At 39.1% G+C, this 18,513-nt stretch overlaps 1 protein-coding gene across 9 annotated transcripts in view; it reads left to right on the top strand.

Moving 5' to 3' along the window:
* Positions 1-18,513, top strand: part of MTCL1 (microtubule crosslinking factor 1) — a 157,684-nt gene that overhangs the window by 115,377 nt on the left and 23,794 nt on the right. The window lies entirely within an intron of this gene.

Raw genomic sequence — 18,513 nt, 5'->3', positions numbered from 1 at the left:
CACTAATGAGTGAATTTTTCCCAGATGACCACATGACTTCTCAGCAGACCTACCCTGGCTTCTTTGAAGCCTTTGGCCAATAACTCTTATTTTATAACTTATTAAATAATGTCTATTAGTTATTTCACACACCCACATTTTTTTCTTGGGAAGCTGTCAGTGAAAATTATGGGGACCTGCAGGCACAGAGCCCTCGTGGCCCAGGTCCTCTGGCATAGTCTCAGAAGCCAGAGGCACTCTCAGATGCCTTCTATACATAAATGGATCTATCACATCTGTAAACTTCCATCATAGATTATATTTCATGGCCATCCTCTTTTATGGTTGTCAGTAACTCATTCTCTTCTCTCTGTGGAGGGATAATGGTTTCAGAGAAGAATCTTAAAATTAATCTGGATGCAACAATGAAGGTAAGAATAACAAATGACTTATTTATTAAAACATTGCTGGATGTGCACATGTGCCCCTTCTGGCTAATCTCACAGTAAAGGATTGTCTTGGGACTCCTGGCAGAGAAATTACTTCTATTGAATGCTGCATGAGGTCCCCTTCTTTATGCAAATCAAATAGGAACAAACTATGCATGCATGTGTTGGTGTCAGGGCTGCTAACACAACATTCCAGAACCCCTGCCTACCTATAGTTGCCTAAAGGTCTAGTTGCCTGAAGGAGTAGGAGGTGGAGGCCACTCTATTTTGTGACTGGCTTTTTGTGGGTCAGCCCATTGCAGCACGTCACTATACCAGTTCTAGCTTTAAATGAAACCCATCTCCAAAGTGAATGGCTAAAGCAAAAGTAGTTGATGGCAGTTCAGCTCTTTCACAGAATTTTGATGCATAGCTCAGGAATTGTAGCAAGAATGCTTTTGTAAAATAGCAGGCATTGTATCACAAATATCTTGGTATGTTACCTTTTCCATAAACTTCCTTTTCACTTTGTATTAATAATATATATTAAATACTTGGACAGCAGTCCTATTGGCTGAAGACCAACCTTGAGCCTGTTGCAAAGTTTAATACTTTATAGCACAGTCAAGTTCCTGATCCCAATTTTGAGAATTTTTTAAGCCTTACCTTACAGAAGACAGGTGAGCTTGCAAGGACTGAAATGCCCTTAGACTGAGGAGAAGAAAATAGTGGAATGATTTCATCCAATTTCTTTGTGAAAAAACCAACCAGCTAATCTTGAGGAGATTGAAAAGTTGGCCTTTTTAATTGAACTTGACCTATATTTAACACATACATAAGCCAAAAGTGTTGCATAACTGGGCCCCTGGTACAGAAGTTACAGAAGCTCTGACTCCAAGAAGACTTTTATCTAAAGACCTGAAAATGGACCAGAGAGTCTTGATCTCATTCCTGACTAGGTTTGGATTATACTTTCACCCAAAACATAGCTCAGCAAGGTCCACTACCTGGGGAAAATGTGAGAGAAGCACCTTTCATTAAGTATTCTTGCAGAATGGCTCACTATTATTTCCCTTGATATGGGTCATGGAATTTGTTTCACAGAGATTAGGTGAGTTCTCTAAGGCAAAGTATAAATAAAAAAGCCTGGGCTAAGTATAATGACAGAATTCCAATATCCTGGCTGGATCTGTCTAGCCGTGGGTGCGACATACCTGGGTCACCGTGTGTGGGCTCTGTGCTTCCTAGCAGCCTGACCTCAGCAGCAACTCAGTCCCTGTGCTGCAGCTCCTCCTCTGGGACACGGGGTATAGGACAGGTATGCACCCAGGGTTGACATGAAATGCAAGTGGGGTTGGGTCCTGTAGGTGAATCAATTAACACACTCCTGGCCCATTGGAAATAATTAGTATTAATTATCATTACTAGGGTCTTTGTATGTGAAAAAGCCATTTAGAAGTATTATGCCCATCTATGGCTCACTCTGGCTCTTCAGAAACTTTTACTTGGACATCAAGTCTTATTGTTGTGCACCAATGGCAGAGTCTGGCTTCTGGCCATGCCCCAAGCAGCCCCTGGGGCCTAACGGCATAAGTTCTGTGGGCTTTCTTACTCCCTTTGGCCATCCTTCACCCCAAAGCAATTTTTAAAAAATTTTTTATTAAGGTATTATTGATATACATTCTTACGAAGGTTTCACATGAAAAAACAATGTGGCTACTACATTTACCCGTATTATCAAGTCCCCACCCACACCCCAATGATGCAGTCACTGTCCATCAGTTCAGCAAGATGCCACAGATCCATTATGTGCCTTCTCTGTGCTCCACTGTTCTCCCCATGATCCCCCACACCATGTGTACTAAACATAATACCCCTCAATCCCCTTCTCCCTCCCTCCCCACCTGCCCTCTCACACCCATCTGCTTTGTAACCACTGGTCCCTTCTTGGAGTCTCTGAGTCTGCTGCTATTTTGTTCCTTCAGTTTTGCTTTGTTGTTGTACTCCACAAGTGAGGGAAATCATTTGGCACGTGTCTTTTTCCACCTGGCTTATTTCACTGAGCATAGTGTCCTCCAGTTCCATCCATGTTGTTGCAAATGGTAGGATCTCTTTCTTTCTTTCTTTCTTTTTTTTATCGTATGATCTTTATTTTGAAAAAAATAGATAGCTACATGGACATATGCACATATATGTGTATGCACAGGGGCAAGCATACAGAAAAGTTGCATATTGCTTACAAAAGCATGCAGTGAGATGTTAGTGGTAGCTATTTTTTAGTGGTATGAGGATGAATAACTTTCATTTCCTTCTTTTTTCATTTTCAAATCTTCTGTAATCAGCAGTTATTACCTTAATAATCAGAACTAAATGAAGTGCTCATCCAGTTTAGCTTCTAGCAGATTAACACCCAAATCTGTGCATTAGATTGTTTTAAATCCCTTTTTTTTTTGATAGGTCATCTCTCATATTTATTGATCAAATGGTTGTTAACAACAATAAAATTCTGTATAGGGGACCCAATGCGCAATCATTAATCAACCCCAAGCCTAATTCTCAACAGTCTCCAATCCTCTGAAGCATAATGAACAAGTTCTTACATGGTGAACAAGTTCTTACATAGTGAATAAGTTCTTACATGGTGAATAGTGCAAGGGCAGTCATATCACAGAAACTTTCAGTTTTGATCACGCATCATGAAATAATCAAGTCAGATATGATTATTCGTTTGATTTTTATACTTGATTTATATGTGAATCCCACATTTCTCCCTTATTATAATTATTATTTTTAATAAAATGCTGAAGTGGTAGGTAGATGCAAGATAAAGGTAGAAAACATAATTTAGTGTCGTAAGAGGGCAAATGTAGATGATCAGGTCTGTGCCTATAGCCTAAGTATTAATCCAAGCTAGACAAGGGCAACAAAACATCCACGGATGCAGAAGATTTCTCTGAAAACAGCGGGCGTGAGGTTCTAAGCCTCACCTCTGTTGATCCCCAGTTTCTCTCCTGATGGCCTCCCTGCGACTGTGCCTGTCTTAGGGTGTTCCTCCCTTGAGGAATCTTACCCATCTCTGGCTAACCAGTCATCTTCCGGGGCCATACAGGGAAATGTAAAGTTGGTAAGTGAGAGAGAAGCAATATTGTTTGAAAAGGTTAGCTTTTTACTTCTTTGCAGATTTATGCCCTGTGGCTTCTATGTCCAGCATTTGTCTTGAGGTATCTTTACCACTTGGAAGAATTATGATACTCGGTAATTTTCGATGTGAGGCACAAATTCTACTAAAGGGTTGTAATTAGGAAGGAAGAAGAAAAGCTATAGAAGTAGCAGACGGAAGAAAACATGGGAGGATTGATTATTTCTTTGACATATCTTCTTGTAGAGTAACATAAGCATGTATAGGTTTTCAACTACTAATTAAATTGCATACACACATTAACATAATAGGAATACAGCTACATAACCAAAGCAGACCTACAATTACCAGCCATATCCAGTGAAACCAAGAAAACCAGTTAGGTACCCTAGGCATTTGTGAAAACTTATCAATGATATTATGGATATTGTCTAACTGAATTTGAATAGTTTGAGAAAAATCAGACAAATTAAAACAACACATTCCTGGGAACTGTTCACATCCCATATGTTCTTTTAACAGTAGATAGTCTATAATCGCACGATTTTGGAGCACTGCAACTTGCACTTCTCCTAATTCTTGGTTGAGTTTCGACAGTATAGATCCAGTCAAACTTGTTGTTTTACTGTATGCACAGGCCAGCTTGGATATCTCCTTCTTCATTCCAATGGCAAGTCCAGGAAACGGTGGGATGAATGCGGCGACAACTGCAACAGTGCCAGGATCTTTGTTGAAGTTTGTTGATGATCATCTTCTGGAATGACTCTTCCAGAGGATGTTGATGTTGGAAGTTCTTCATATTGTATCTTAATTCGTTTTCTGGGTAGCCAAATTAGGCTTTGATCCTCTGTATAAACACAAACAAACCCTTTGCCCACACTTTGATATGACCTTTATACCATTGTGAAGAACCTATTGGAGATCACCACACAGGAACTGCTTTTTTTTTTTTAAGAGAAAGGAATATTATTAGAAAAATGCACTTCCATAGCTGATCATCTGACACCCTTCAAAAGATCAAAATTAAGGATATGTAAAGCATGCATTAATCGTTGATTTGCAGTTAGTTTTATCCTATCAGGGAGTAATCCCCCTTTTCTTTCTATTTTTTTATCACTAATCTACAATTACATGAAGAATATTATGATTACTAGGCTCTCCCCTCTACCAAGTCCCCACCACACACCCCACTGCAGTCACTGTCCATCAGCATAGCAAAATGTTGTAGAATCACTACTTGTCTTCTGTGTTGTACAGCCCTCCCCTTTCTCCCACACCCCTTATTATGCATGCTAATCATAATACACCCTTTCTTCTCCCCCCACCTTATCCCTCCCTATCCACCCATCCTTCCCAGCCCCTTTCCCTTTGGTACCTGTTAGTCCATTCTTGGGTTCTGTGATTCTGCTGCTGTTTTGCCCCTTCAGTTTTTTCCTTTGTTCTTATACTCCACAGATGAGTGAAATCATTTGGTATTTCTCTTTCTCTGCTTGGCTTATTTCACTGAGCATAATACCCTCTAGCTCCATCCATGTTGTTGCAAATGGTAGGATTTTTTTTCTTCTTATGGCTGAATAATATTCCATTGTGTATATGTACCACATAGTCTTTATACAGTCATCTACTGATGGACACTTAGGTTGTTTCCAATTCTTGGCTATTGTAAATAGTGCTGCGATAAACATAGGGGTGCATCTGTCTTTTTCAAACTGGAGTGCTGCATTCTTAGGGTAAATTCTTAGGAGTGGAATTCCTGGGTCAAATGGTAAGTCTATTTTCAGCATTTTGAGGAACCTCCATACTGCTTTCCACAATGGTTGAACTAATTTACATTCCCACCAGCAGTGTAGGAGGGTTCCCCTTTCTCCACAACCTCGCCAACATTTGTTGTTGTTTGTCTTTTGGATGGTAGCCATCCTTACTGGTGTGAGGTGATATCTCATTGTGGTTTTAATTTGCATTTCTCTGATACTTAGCGATCTGGAGCATCTTTTTATGTCTGTTGGCCATCTGAATTTCTTCCTTGGAGAACTGTCTGTTCAGTTCCTCTGCCCATTTTTTAATTGGATTATTTGTTTTTTGTTTGTTGAGGTGGGTGAGCTCTTTATATATTTTGAATGTCAAGCCTTTATCGGATCTGTCATTTACAAATATAGTCTCCCATATTGTAGGGTACCTTTTTGTTCTATTGATGGTGTCTTTTGCTATACAGAAGCTTTTCAGCTTAATATAGTCCCACTTGTTCATTTTTGCTTTTGTTTTCCTTGCCTGGGGAGATATGTTCAAGAAGAGGTCACTCATGTTTATGTCTAAGAGATTTTTGCCTATGTTTTTTTCTGAGAGTTTTATGGTTTCATGACTTACATTCAGGTCATTGATCCATTTCGAATTTACTTTTCTGTATGGGGTTAGACAATGGTCCAGTTTCATTCTCTTACATGTAGCTGTCCAGTTTTGCCAGCACCATCTGTTGAGACTGTCATTTTGCCATTGTATGTCCACGACTCCTTTATCAAATATTAATTGACCATATATGTTTGGGTTAATGTCTGGAGTCTCTAATTTGTTCCACTGGTCTGTGGCTCTGTTCTTGTGCCAGTACCCAATTGTCTTGATTACTATGGCTTTGTAGTAGAGCTTGAAGTTGGGGAGTGAGATCCCCCCCACTTTTTTCTTCCTTCTCAAGATTGCTTTGGCTATTCAGGGTCTTCTGTGGTTCCATATGGATTTTTGAACTATTTGTTCCAGATTGTTAAAGAATGTTGCTGGTAATTTGATAGGGATTGCATCAAATCTGTATATTGCTTTGGGCAAGATGGCCATTTTGATGATATTAATTCTTCCTAGCCAAGAGCATGGGATGAGTTTCCATTTGTTAGTGTCCCCTTTAATTTCTCTTAAGAGTGTCTTGTAGTTTTCAGGGTATAGGTCTTTCACTTCTTTGTTAGGTTTATTCCTAGGTATTTTATTCTTTTTGATGCAATTGTGAATGGAGTTGTTTTCCTGATTTCTCTTTCTATTGGTTCATTGTTAGTGTATAGGAAAGCCACAGATTTCTGTGTGTTAATTTTGTATCCTGCAACTTTGCTGTATTCCAATATCAGTTCTAGTAGTTTTGGAGTGGAGTCTTTAGGGTTTTTATGTAAAATATCATGTCATCTGCAAATAGTGACAGTTTAACTTCTTCTTTACCAATCTGGATTCCTTGTATTTGTTTGTTTTGTCTAACTGCATGACTAGGACCTCCAGTACTATGTTAAATAACAGTGGGGTGAGTGGGCATCCCTGACTTGTTCCCAATCTCAGAGGAAAAGCTTTCAGCTTCTCGCTGTTCAGTATGATGTTGGCTGTGGGTTTATCGTATATGACCTTTATTATGTTGAGGTACTTGCCCTCTATACCCATTTTGCTGAGAGTTTTTATCATGAATGGATGTTGAATTATGTCGAATGATTTTTCAGCATATATGGAGATGATCATGTGGTTTTTGTCTTTCTTTTTGTTGATGTGGTGGATGATGTTGATGGATTCTCGAATGTTGTACCATCCTTGCATCCCTGGGATGAATCCCTCTTGGTCGTGGTGTATGATCCTTTTGATATATTTTTGAATTTGGTTTGCTAATATTTTATTGAGTATTTTTGCATCTACATTCATCAGGGATATTGGTCTGTAATTTTCTTTTTTGGTGGGGTCTTTGCTGGTTTTGGTATTAGGGTGATGTTGGCTTCATAGAATGAGTTTGGGAGTATTCCCTTCTCTTCTATTTTTTGGAAAACTTTAAGGAGAATGGGTATTATGTCTTCTCTGTATGTCTGACAAAATTCTGAGGTAAATCTGTCTGGCCCGGGGGTTTGGTTCTGGGTTAGTTTTTTGATTACCGTTTCAATTTCTTTGCTCGTAATTGGTTTAACTTTTGTGTTTCTTCCTTGGTCAGTCTTGGAAGGTTGTATTTTTCTAGGAAGTTGTCCATTTCTTCTAGGTTTTCCAGCTTGTTAGCATATAGGTTTTCATAGTAGTCTTTAATAATTCTTTGTATTTCTTCGGAGTCTGTCGTGATTTTTCCATTCTCATTTCTGATTCTGTTGATGTGTGTTGATTCTCTTTTTCTCTTAATAAGTTTGGCTAGAGGCTTATCTATTTTGTTTATTTTCTCAAAGAATCAGCTCTTGGTTTCATTGATTTTTTCTATTGTTTTATTCTTCTCAATTTTGTTTATTTCTTCTCTGATATTTATTATGTCCCTCCTTCTGCTGACTTTAGGCTTCATTTGTTCTTCTTTTTCCAGTTTTGATAATTGTGACATTAGACCATTCATTTGGTATTGTTCTTCCTTCTTCAAGTGTTCCAGGATCGCTATATACTTTCCTCTTAAGACTGCTTTCTCTGTGTCCCACAGAAGTTGGGGCTTTGTGTTGTTGTTGTCATTTGTTTCCATATATTCCTTGATCTCTATTTTAATTTGTTCATTGACCCATTGATTATTTAGGAGCATGTTGTGAAGCCTCCATGTGTTTGTGAACCTTTTTGTTTTCTTTGTAGAATGTATTTCTAGTTTTATACCTTTGTGGTCTGAAAAGTTGGTTGGTAGAATTTCAATCTTTTGGAATTTACTGAGGCTCTTTTTGTGAGCTAGTATGTGGTCTATTCTGGAGAATGTTCCATGTGCCCTTGAGAAGAATGTATATCCTGTTGCTTTTGGATGTAGAGTTCTATAGATGTCTATTAGGTCCATCTGTTCTAGTGTGTTGTTCAGTGCCTGTGTGTCTTTACTTATTTTCTGCCCGGTGGATCTATCCTTTGGGGTGAGTGGTGTGTTGAAGTCTCCTACAATGAATGCATTGCAGTCTATTTCCCTCTTTAGTTCTGTTAGTATTTGCTTCACATATGCTGGTGCTCCTGTATTGGGTGCATATATATTTAGAATGGTTATATCCTCTTGTTGGACTGAGCCCTTTATCATTATGTAGTGGCCTTCTTTATCTCTTGTTACTTTCTTTGTTTTGAAGTCTATTTTGTCTGATATTAGTACTGCAAACCCTGCTTTCTTCTCACTGTTGTTTGCCTGAAATATGTTTTTCCATCCCTTGACTTTTAGTCTGTGCATGTTTTTGGGTTTGAGGTGAGTTTCTTGTAAGCAGCATATAGATGGGTCTTGCTTTTTTATCCATTCTATTACTCTGTGTCTTTTGATTGGTGCATTAAGTCCATTTACATTTAGGGTGACTATTGAAAGATATGTACTTATTGCCATTCTGGCTTTAGATTCGTGGTTACCAAACATTCAAGGTTAGCTTCTTTAGTATCTTCCTGCCTAACTTAGCTCGCTTATTGAGCTGTTATATACACTGTCTGGAGATTCTTTTCTTCTCTTCCTTCTTATTCCTCCTCCTCCATTTTTTATATGTTGGTTGTTTTATTCTGTGCTCTTTTGTGTTTCCTTTAACTGCATTTAGTGGGTAGTTGATTTTATTTTTTGCCTTTATTAGTATTTGGTTGGTCTGCTTTCTTTGCTGTGATTTTATTTTCTCTGGTGACATCTGTTAAGTCTTAGGAGTACTCCCATCTAGAACAGTCCCTCTAAAATACCCTGTAGAGGTGGTTTGTGGAAGGCAAATTCCCTCAACTTTTGCTTGTCTGGGAATTGTTTAATCCCTCCTATGTATTTAAATGATAATCGTGCTGGATACAGTATTCTTGGTTCAAGGCCCTTCTGTTTCATTGCATTAAATATATCATGCCATTCTCTTCTGGCCTGTAAGGTGTCTGTTGAGAAGTCTGATGATAGCCTGATGGGTTTTCCTTTGTAGGTGACCTTTTCCCTCTCTCTGGCTGCCTTTAAAACTCTCTCCTTGTGCTTGATCTTTGCCATTTTAATTATTATGCCTCTTGGTGTTGTCCTCCTTGGGTGCCTTCTATTGGGGGTTCTGTGCACTTCCGTGGTCTGATGGATTATTTCCTTCCCCAGTTTGGGGAAGTTTTCAGCAATTTCTTCAAATACACTTTCTATCCCTTTTTCTCTCTCTTCTTCTTCTGGTACCCATATAATGCAGACATTGTTCCTTTTGGATTGGTCACACAGTTCTCTTAATATTGTTTCATTCCTGGATATCCTTTTATCTCTCATGGCGTCAGCTTCTAAGCATTCCTATTCTCTGGTTTCTATTCCATCAATGGCCTCTTGCATCTTATCCATTCTGCTTATAAATCCTTCCAGAGTTTGTTTCACTTCTGTAATCTCCTTCCAGACGTCTGTAATCTCCCTCCCGACATCTGTAATCTCCCTCCGGACTTCATCTCTTAGCTCTTGTATGTTTCTCTGCATCTCCGTCAGCATGTTTATGATTTTTATTTTGAATTCTTTTTCAGGAAGACTGGTTAGGTCTGTCTTCTTCTCAGGTGTTATCTCTGTTAGCTTGGTCTGCCTGAAATTCTGCCTTGTCATGGTGATAGATATAGTTTGCAGAGCTGGCACGAGTGGCGGCTGGAAGAACTTCCCTTCTTATTGGTTTGTGGCCTCTAGTGGCTTTTGCTGGGCAACTGCGCACAGACGGGTCTTCTGATTCTTGCCTGGCTGCTATGGAATTTATGTCTGCCGTTGCAGTGGGCATGGCCTGCCTCGGGCTGCTACTCCAATATGGTGGAGCCGCGTTGGAGGGGGAACAGCCAGGAGGCTATTTATCTCCATTAGGGGACTCCATGCTTCCTGTTGCCCAGGAGGTTAGAGTGCCCAGAGTTCCCCAGATTCCCTGCTCCTTGACTAAGTGTCCCAGGATGCTTTCATCCAGTTTTGGGGTCCCTGCTGTCCCTTTAAGACTTCCAAAAAGTACTCGCTTTTCTTTGTCCCCAGGGCGCTGGCTGCAGGGACCCACTCACAGGTCTTATTGTCCTGTTTCCCTTGTTTCCAAGACCCCACGCATGCACTGTATCTGTGCTCTGGTGCGGATGGCTAGGGCTGGCTATTTAGCAGTCCTGGACTCCCTCTCCCTCCCTGCTCTGACTCCTCTCCTCCTGCCCAGAGCTGGGGTGTGGGGCACTCGGGTCCTGCCAGGCCGGGGCTTTTATCTTACCCCCTTCACGAGGCACTGGGTTCTCACAGGAGTGGATGTGGTCTGGATGTTGTCCTGTGTCTTCTGGTTTCTCTTTTAGGAAGAGTTGTCTTTGTTGTATTTTCAACAATATATTTGTTTTTTGGGAGGAGATTTCTGCTGCTCTACTCATGCCACCATCTTGGCCCCGCCTATCGATTTCTTTCTTTCTTATGGCTGAATAGTATTCCATTGTGTATATGTTCCACATCCTTATCCAATCATCTACTGATGGACACTTAGGTTGCTTCCATATCTTGGCTATTGTAAATAGTGCTTCAACAAACATAGGGGTGCATATGTCTTTTTGAGTCTGAGAAGTTGTATTCTTTGTGTAAATTCCAAAGAGTGGGATTCTTGGGTCAAATGGTATTTCCATTTTTAGTTTTTTGAGGAACCTCCATATTGCTTTCCACAATGGCTGAACTAGCTTCTACTCCCACCAGCAATGTAGGAGGGTTCCCCTTTCTCCACATCCTCACCAGCATTTGTTGTTCTTAGTCTTTTCGATGCTGGCCATCTTTACTGGTGTGAGGTGATATCTCATTGTGGTTTTAATTTGCATTTCCCTGATGATTAGTGATGTGGAGCATCTTTTCATGTGTCTGTTGGCCATCTGTATTTCTTTTTTGGAGAACTGTCTGTTCAGTTCCTCTGCCCATTTTTTAATTGGATTATTTGTTTTTTGTTTGTTGAGGTGTGTGAGCTCTTTATATATTTTGGATGTCAAGCCTTTATCGGATCTGTCATTTACAAATATAGTCTCCCATACTGTAGGGTACCTTTTTGTTCTATTGATGGTGTCTTTTGCTATACAGAAGCTTTTCAGCTTAATATAGTCGCACTTGCTCATTTTTGCTGTTGTTTTCCTTACCCAGGGAGATATGTTCAAGAAGAGGTCACTCATGTTTATGTCTAAGAGGTTTTTGCCTATGTTTTTTTCCAAGAGTTTAATGGTTTCATAACTTACATTCAGGTCTTTGATCCATTTTGAGTTTACCTTTGTATATGGGGTTAGACAATGGTCCAGTTTCATTCTCCTACATGTAGCTGTCCAGTTTTGCCAGCACCATCTGTTGAAGAGACTGTCATTTTGCCATTGTATGTCCATGGCTCCTTTATCAAATATTAAATGACCATATATGTTTGGGTTAATTTCTGGAGTCTCTAATCTGTTCCACTGGTCTGTGGCTCTGTTCTTGTGCCAGTACCAAATTGTCTTGATTACTATGGCTTTGTAGTAGAGCTTGAAGTTGGTGAGTGAGATCCCCCCTACTTTATTCTTCTTTTTCAAGATTGCTTTGGCTATTCGGGGTCTTTGCTGTTTCCATATGAATTTTTGAATTATTTGTTCCAATTCATTGAAGAATGTTGTTGGTAATTTGATAGGGATTGCATCAAATCTGTATATTGCTTTAGGCAGGATGGCCATTTTGACGATATTAATTCTTCCTAGCCATGAGCATGGGATGAGTTTCCATTTGTTAGTGTCCCCTTTAATTTCTCTTAAGAGTGACTTGTAGTTTTCAAGGTATAGGTCTTTCACTTCTTTGGTTAAGTTTATTCCTAGGTATTTTACTCTTTTTGATGCAATTGTGAATGGAGTTGTTTTCCTGATTTCTCTTTCTATTGGTTCATTGTTAGTGTATAGGAAAGCTACAGATTTCTGTGTTTTAATTTTGTATCCTGCAACTTTGCTGTATTCCAATATCAGTTCTAGTAGTTTTGGAGTGGAGAATGGGTTTTTTATGTACAGTATCATATCATCTGCAAATAGTGACAGTTTAACTTCTTCTTTACCAATCTGGATTCCTTGTATTTCTTTGTTTTGTCTGATTGCCATGGCTAGGACCTCCAGTACTATGTTAAATAACAGTGGGGAGAGTGGGCATCCCTGTCTAGTTCCCGATCTCAGAGGAAAAGCTTTCAGCTTCTCGCTGTTTAGTATAATGTTGGCTGTGGGTTTATCATATATGCCCTTTATTATGTTGAAGTACTTGCCCTCTATACTCATTTTGTTGATAATTTTTATCATGAATGGATATTGAATTTTTTCAAATGCTTTTTCAGCATCTATGGAGGTGATCATGTGGTTTTTGTTCTTTTTGTTGATGTGGTGGATGATGTTGATGGATTTTCGAATGTTGTACCATCCTTTCATCCCTGGAATAAATCCTATTTGATCATGATGGATGATCTTTTTGATGTATTTTTGAATTTGGTTTGCTAATATTTTGTTGAGTATTTTTGCATCCATGTTGATCAGGGATATTGGTCTATAATTTTCTTTTTTTGTAGTGTCTTTGCCTGGTTTTGGTATTAGAGTGATGCTGGCCTCATAAAATGAGTTTGGAAGTATTCTCTCTGCATCTACTCTTTCAGAAACTTTAAGGAGGATGGGTATTAGGTCCTCACTAAATGTTTGATAAAATTCAGCGGTGAAGCCATTTGGTCCAGGAGTTTTGTTCTTAGCTAGTTTTTTGATTACCAGTTCAATTTTGTTGCTGGTAATTGGTTTATTCAGATTTTCTGTTTCTTGGTCAGCCTTCTAAGGTTTGTATTTTTCTAGAAAGTTGTCCATTTCTTCTAGGTTATCCAGTTTGTTGTCATGCAATTTTTCATAGTATTCTCTTATAATTCTTTGTATTTCTGTGGTGCCATATAGTGATTTTTCCTTTCTCATTTCTGATTCTGTTTATGTGTGTAGACTCTCTTTTTTTTCTTGATAAGTCTGTCTAGGGTTTTATCTTTTGTTTATTTTCTTGAGGAACCATCTCTTGCTTTCACACATTCTTTCTATTGTTTTATTCTTCTTGATTTTATTTATTTCTGCTCTAATATTTATTATGTCGTTCCTTCTACTGACTTTGGGCCTCATTTGTTCTTCTTTTTCTAATTTCATTATTTGTGAATTTAGACTGCTTATATGGGATTGTTCTTCTTTTCTGAAGTAGGCCTGTATTTTAATATACTTTCCTCTTAGCACAGCCTTGGGTGCGTCCCACAGATTTTGTGGTGTTGAATTATTGTTGCCATTTGTTTCCATATATTGCTTGATCTCTTTTTTATTTGGTCTTTGATCCATTGGTTATTTAGGAGCATGTGTGAAGCCTCCATTGTTTGTGGGATTTTTCATTTTCTTTGCATAATTTATTTCTAGTTTTTTTGTGTTCTGAGAAACTGGTTGGTACAATTTCAATCTTTTTTAATTTACTGAGGTTCTTTTTGTGGCCTAGTATATGATCTGTTCTTGAGAATGTTCCATGTGCATTTTAGAAGAATGTGTATTCTGCTGCTTTTGGGTGTCGAGTTCTGTATATGTCTGTTAAGTCCATCTGTTCTAATGTGTTGTTCAGTGCCTCTGTGTCCTTACTTATTTTCTGTCTGGTTGATCTGTCCTTCACAGTGAGTGGAGTGTTGAAGTCTCCTAGAATGAATGCATTGCATTCTATTTCCCCTTTTAATTCTGTTAGTATTTGTTTCACATATGTAGATACTCCTGTGTTGGGTGCATAGATATTTATAATGGTTATATCTTCTTCCTGGATTGATCCCTTTATCATTATGTAATGTCCTTCTTTGTCTCTTGTGACTTTCTTTGTTTTAAAGTTTATTTTGTCTGATACAAGTACTACAACTCCTGCTTTTTTCTCTCTATTAGTTGCATGAAGTATCTATTTCCATCCTTTCACTTTTAGTCTTTGCATGTCTTTGGGTTTAAAGTGAGTCTCTTGTAGGCAGCATATAGATGGGTCTTGTTTTTTTATGCATTCAGTGACTCTATGTCTTTTGATTGGTACATTCAGTCCATTTACATTTATGGTGATTATCGATAGGTATGTACTTATTGCCTATCAATAAGGCAAGCCTGCCTATCAATTCTTCTTCTTTCCTGATCTCTGATTTTATTTGGTCAGGCTTTAGATTTGTGGTTACCAAAGGTTCAAGGTTAACTTCCTTACTATCTAAGAGTCTAACTTAACTCACTTAATATGCTATTGCAAATACAATCTAAAGGTTCTTTTCTTTTTCTCCTCCTTTTTCTTCCTCCTCCATTCTTTATGTAGTAGGTATCATATTCTGTACTCTTTGTCTATCCCTTGATTGACTTTGGGGATAGTTAATTTAATTTTGCATTTGATTAATTAGCTGTTCTACTTTCTTTATTGTGGTTTTATTACCTCTGGTGACAGCTATTAAACCTTAGGAACACTTCCATCTGTAGCAGTCCCTCCAAAACAGACTGTAGAGATGGTTTGTGGTAGGTAAATTCTCTCAGCTTTTGCTTATCTGGAAGTTGTTTAATCCCTCCTTCAAGTTTAAATGATAATCTTGCCGGATAAAGTTATCTTGGTTTGAGGCCCTTCTGCTTCATTGCATTAAATACATCATGCCACTCTCTTCTAGCCTGTAAGATTTCTGCTGAGAAGTCTGATGATAGCCTGATGGGCTTTCCTTTGTATGTGATCTTATTTCTCTCTCTGGCTGCTTTTAGTAGTCTGTCCTTATCCCTGATCTTTGTCATTTTAATTACTATATGTCTTGGTGTTGTCTTCCTTGGGTCCCTTGTGATGGGAGACCTGTTGATCTCCATGGCCTGAGAGACTATCTCCTTCCCCAGATTGGAGAGGTTTTCAGCAATTACCACCTCAAAGACACTTTCTATCCCTTTTTCTCTCTCTTCTTCTTCTTGTACCCCTATAATGCAAATATTGTTCTGTTTGGATTGGTCACACAGTTCTCTCAATATTCTTTCATTCTTAGAGTTCCTTTTTTCTCTCTGTGCCTCAGCTTCTTTGTATTCCTTTTCTGTAGTTTCTATTTCATTTTTCATCTCTTCCACCATATCAAATCTGCTTTTAATACCGTCCATTGTGCTCTTCAACAGTTGGATTTCTGACGAGAATTCATTCCTGAGTTCTTGAATATCTTTCCGTACCTCCATGAGCTTGTTAATGATTTTTATTTTGAACTCCCTTTCAGGAAGATTCATGAGGTCCATGTCATCTTTCTCAGGAGTTATATTAATTTTACTCTGAACCAGGTTCCTTTGGCATTTCATATTTGTATATGGCGCTTTCTAGTGTCCAGAAGCTCTACTCTCTGGAGCTGCTGAGCCTCTGAAGCAATGTCGGGTTTGAGGGGAGTGGTATTGGTGCCTGGGGGGAGGAAAGAGCTGTTTCCTGCTTCCCGACTGCTATGCTTGTCTCCACTGCCTGAACCAGTGGGCCGAGTGCACAGGTATTAGCCTCTATGCTTTGCGTTTGTAGTTGCTGTAGACAGATCTTCCCTCTAGGTGGCCTAACCCCTGGGTAGGGTTTGCTGGTACAAGCCAGGTAGGGCTGGCTGGGAGAAAGGTGCAGTAGGCTGTGTATCATGGAGGGGATCTTTGGCGCTGTACAGCCAGCCAGGGAGCTGGGGCACCAGAAAATCGTGAAAGCTCCCAACCTGGTGGGCAGAGTGCACCCAGACAATTTTGTCTCCCTCTCCTTTCTCCTGAGCAGTAAGCTCTGTACAATCCTTGCCCCTTTAGCAGCCCTCTTGCTAAGGCCTTCCTTGTTATAAAGTCTCTCAGACTGCCTGGGTTTCTTTTGTCCCAGAGCATCAGGATATGGATCCCTGTTTTCCACAAGCAGGTGGAATCTCAGTCTCTCCAGGAATTCTGCCTGTCTTAGCTTTCCAATCCCCTAATCATGAAGAGTATCATGCAAGCACCATCAAATGTAGGTTTGTGCTCCCAGAGCCGATCTCTGGAGTTAGGTATTCAGCAGTCACAGACCATCTCTCCCTCCCCGCTCCATTTCTCTTCCTCCTGCTGGTGAGCTGGGGTTGGGGAAGGGCTTTGGTCCCACCAGGCCACAGCTTTGGTACGTTACCCTGTTCTGTGAAGTCTGCTCTTTTCTCCAGGTGTATTCAGTCTGGTGCAGTCCTCTTTCCTGTTGCTTTTTAGGATTAGTTGCATTAATTATATTTTTGTATTATATGCGATTTTAGGAGGAAGCCTCTGTCTCACCTCTCATGCCACCATCTTTAATCCTCTGGCCCCAAAGCAATTTTTGAGCTCATTCCATAAAAGTAACATTATACTGGTATAAGAAGACAGTATGTTAATTATTCTGACCCAAATGTGCATGAAAACATTAAGACTTAATTTTATTTAATCTGGTATTTGCTAATGACAAAAAGTACTTATTTCCAGATGAACCAAATTTTCCATCTGCAAAAGGACTGTCATGTGAACCCCTGCATTGGAGGGGCCCAAAGTTCTTCTGATCCTAAAACTGTCATACCCGTTTGGTGTAAAGCTAAGACCTCTGCAGACTGACCACATATGGAGCTTGGGCATGGTCATAGAGAGCTATTCATTACCTACAAGAGTTATGTGGCTTTCTACTTTTTCTTAAGTGAAAATTAGATGACTACCTCAAAGACTACATCAAAATTATTGCCACTACTATTTGCTTAAAATAGTTTGACTTAAAAAGTAGTCATTTAAAAATTTTAAATCCAAAGATAAAAATACCAAATGAATGTACCATAAAATAAGCATAATTTTTCAGCAAACACATTCTATACTTAAGAGGATGTGTATTTCTGAAAAGATCATTATACCTTTTCTCACCTAATTTTTCACTCACATAATTTTTAAATACTTATGTTGTAGAGTTTAAAGAAACACTTCTGTGTTAATTACAATTTCATGTATTTCATAAGCATCTCTTTGAGTATAGTGGTGATTTACATATAGTCAGATGGCTGGAAAGAATGTATAGGATTTTTAGAAGGTCCTCTATCTGCTGAGTTTTGCAAATGTTAGCTGAATTGTACTCTTAATGCTTTTCAACTCAGATCTATTAAAGTAAAAATTGGTGTTCAAGGTGACAAACATTACAAAGCAATAAATATTAACAAACAGGCCTTTCTACTGAATCAAAAGTCTACTATACCTAATATAACTTCAGATACATATTTCAGGAGAAAACTATGGAATTTTCAGTTATAAATCTGCTCATGTTATGGAATTTCTCTTTTCCTTTCTAAATCAACTTTATTTAAGTCCAAACATATATCCAAAGTATTTTAAATTCTTCCCAAATGTGGAGGCCATTTTGGATGTGTACATGTGTGTGCTTAACAGATTGACTAGAGGGTTTTAAGAAGCACAACTGACTCTCCACTTGGTGGAGGAGATGAGGCTGATGTGGGTGCAGATCCCAAGCTCGGGCACTGCGGGCACTCTCTCCTTGCTGCCCTTGGCATGAGAGGCTTATCAAGTAGAGGGATTCCATCTGGGAGGAAGGGGATCTGTCTTCCCATAGTAGAGACCATCTGCATCCATCTTCAGGACTGGGAGAGTATTTCTCCCTCCTTCCTCATAAATGTACCAAACAAGATTGCCCTTAGGCCAGTCTGAGAGCCTGTGAGGAACTTTAGTGTTTTCTGTCTGATCAGAATAGATGGGCCCATGTGGTTTTTAATTACCCAGGTACCATATGTGATTCAATGGGTTTAATTCATTTGGACAAACCTTTCTGATATAATGACCATGCTGAAACTTATGAAGATAGCAATTGTGGTTTTGAAATGTGCCTCCCAAAGCCAACAGGGTTTAGAAAATATAAAATCTTTTAAGTAATATAGGTAGATTAATAATAAAAATCCATTCTTTATCTATCAGACCTGTTTGTATAGCTCACATGAGCTGAACATGCTGTGAAGTACTGGAAATGGGGGGTCAGACTTTGCCCCTCCCAGGGCACTTGCTCTGGTGGCCGCCAGAAAAATAAGTTGGTGCCTGGTTATTCATGTTGCTAGTGACATGGAACAAGGGGCCAGTGATTTTATCTCGGGGGATCACAAGGAAGCCTTCATGAACAGA

This window comes from Manis javanica, chromosome 9, assembly GCF_040802235.1.
Source record: "Manis javanica isolate MJ-LG chromosome 9, MJ_LKY, whole genome shotgun sequence".
NCBI classification, from domain to species: Eukaryota; Metazoa; Chordata; class Mammalia; order Pholidota; family Manidae; genus Manis; species Manis javanica.
This window is presented reverse-complemented; position numbering and strand designations above follow the sequence as displayed.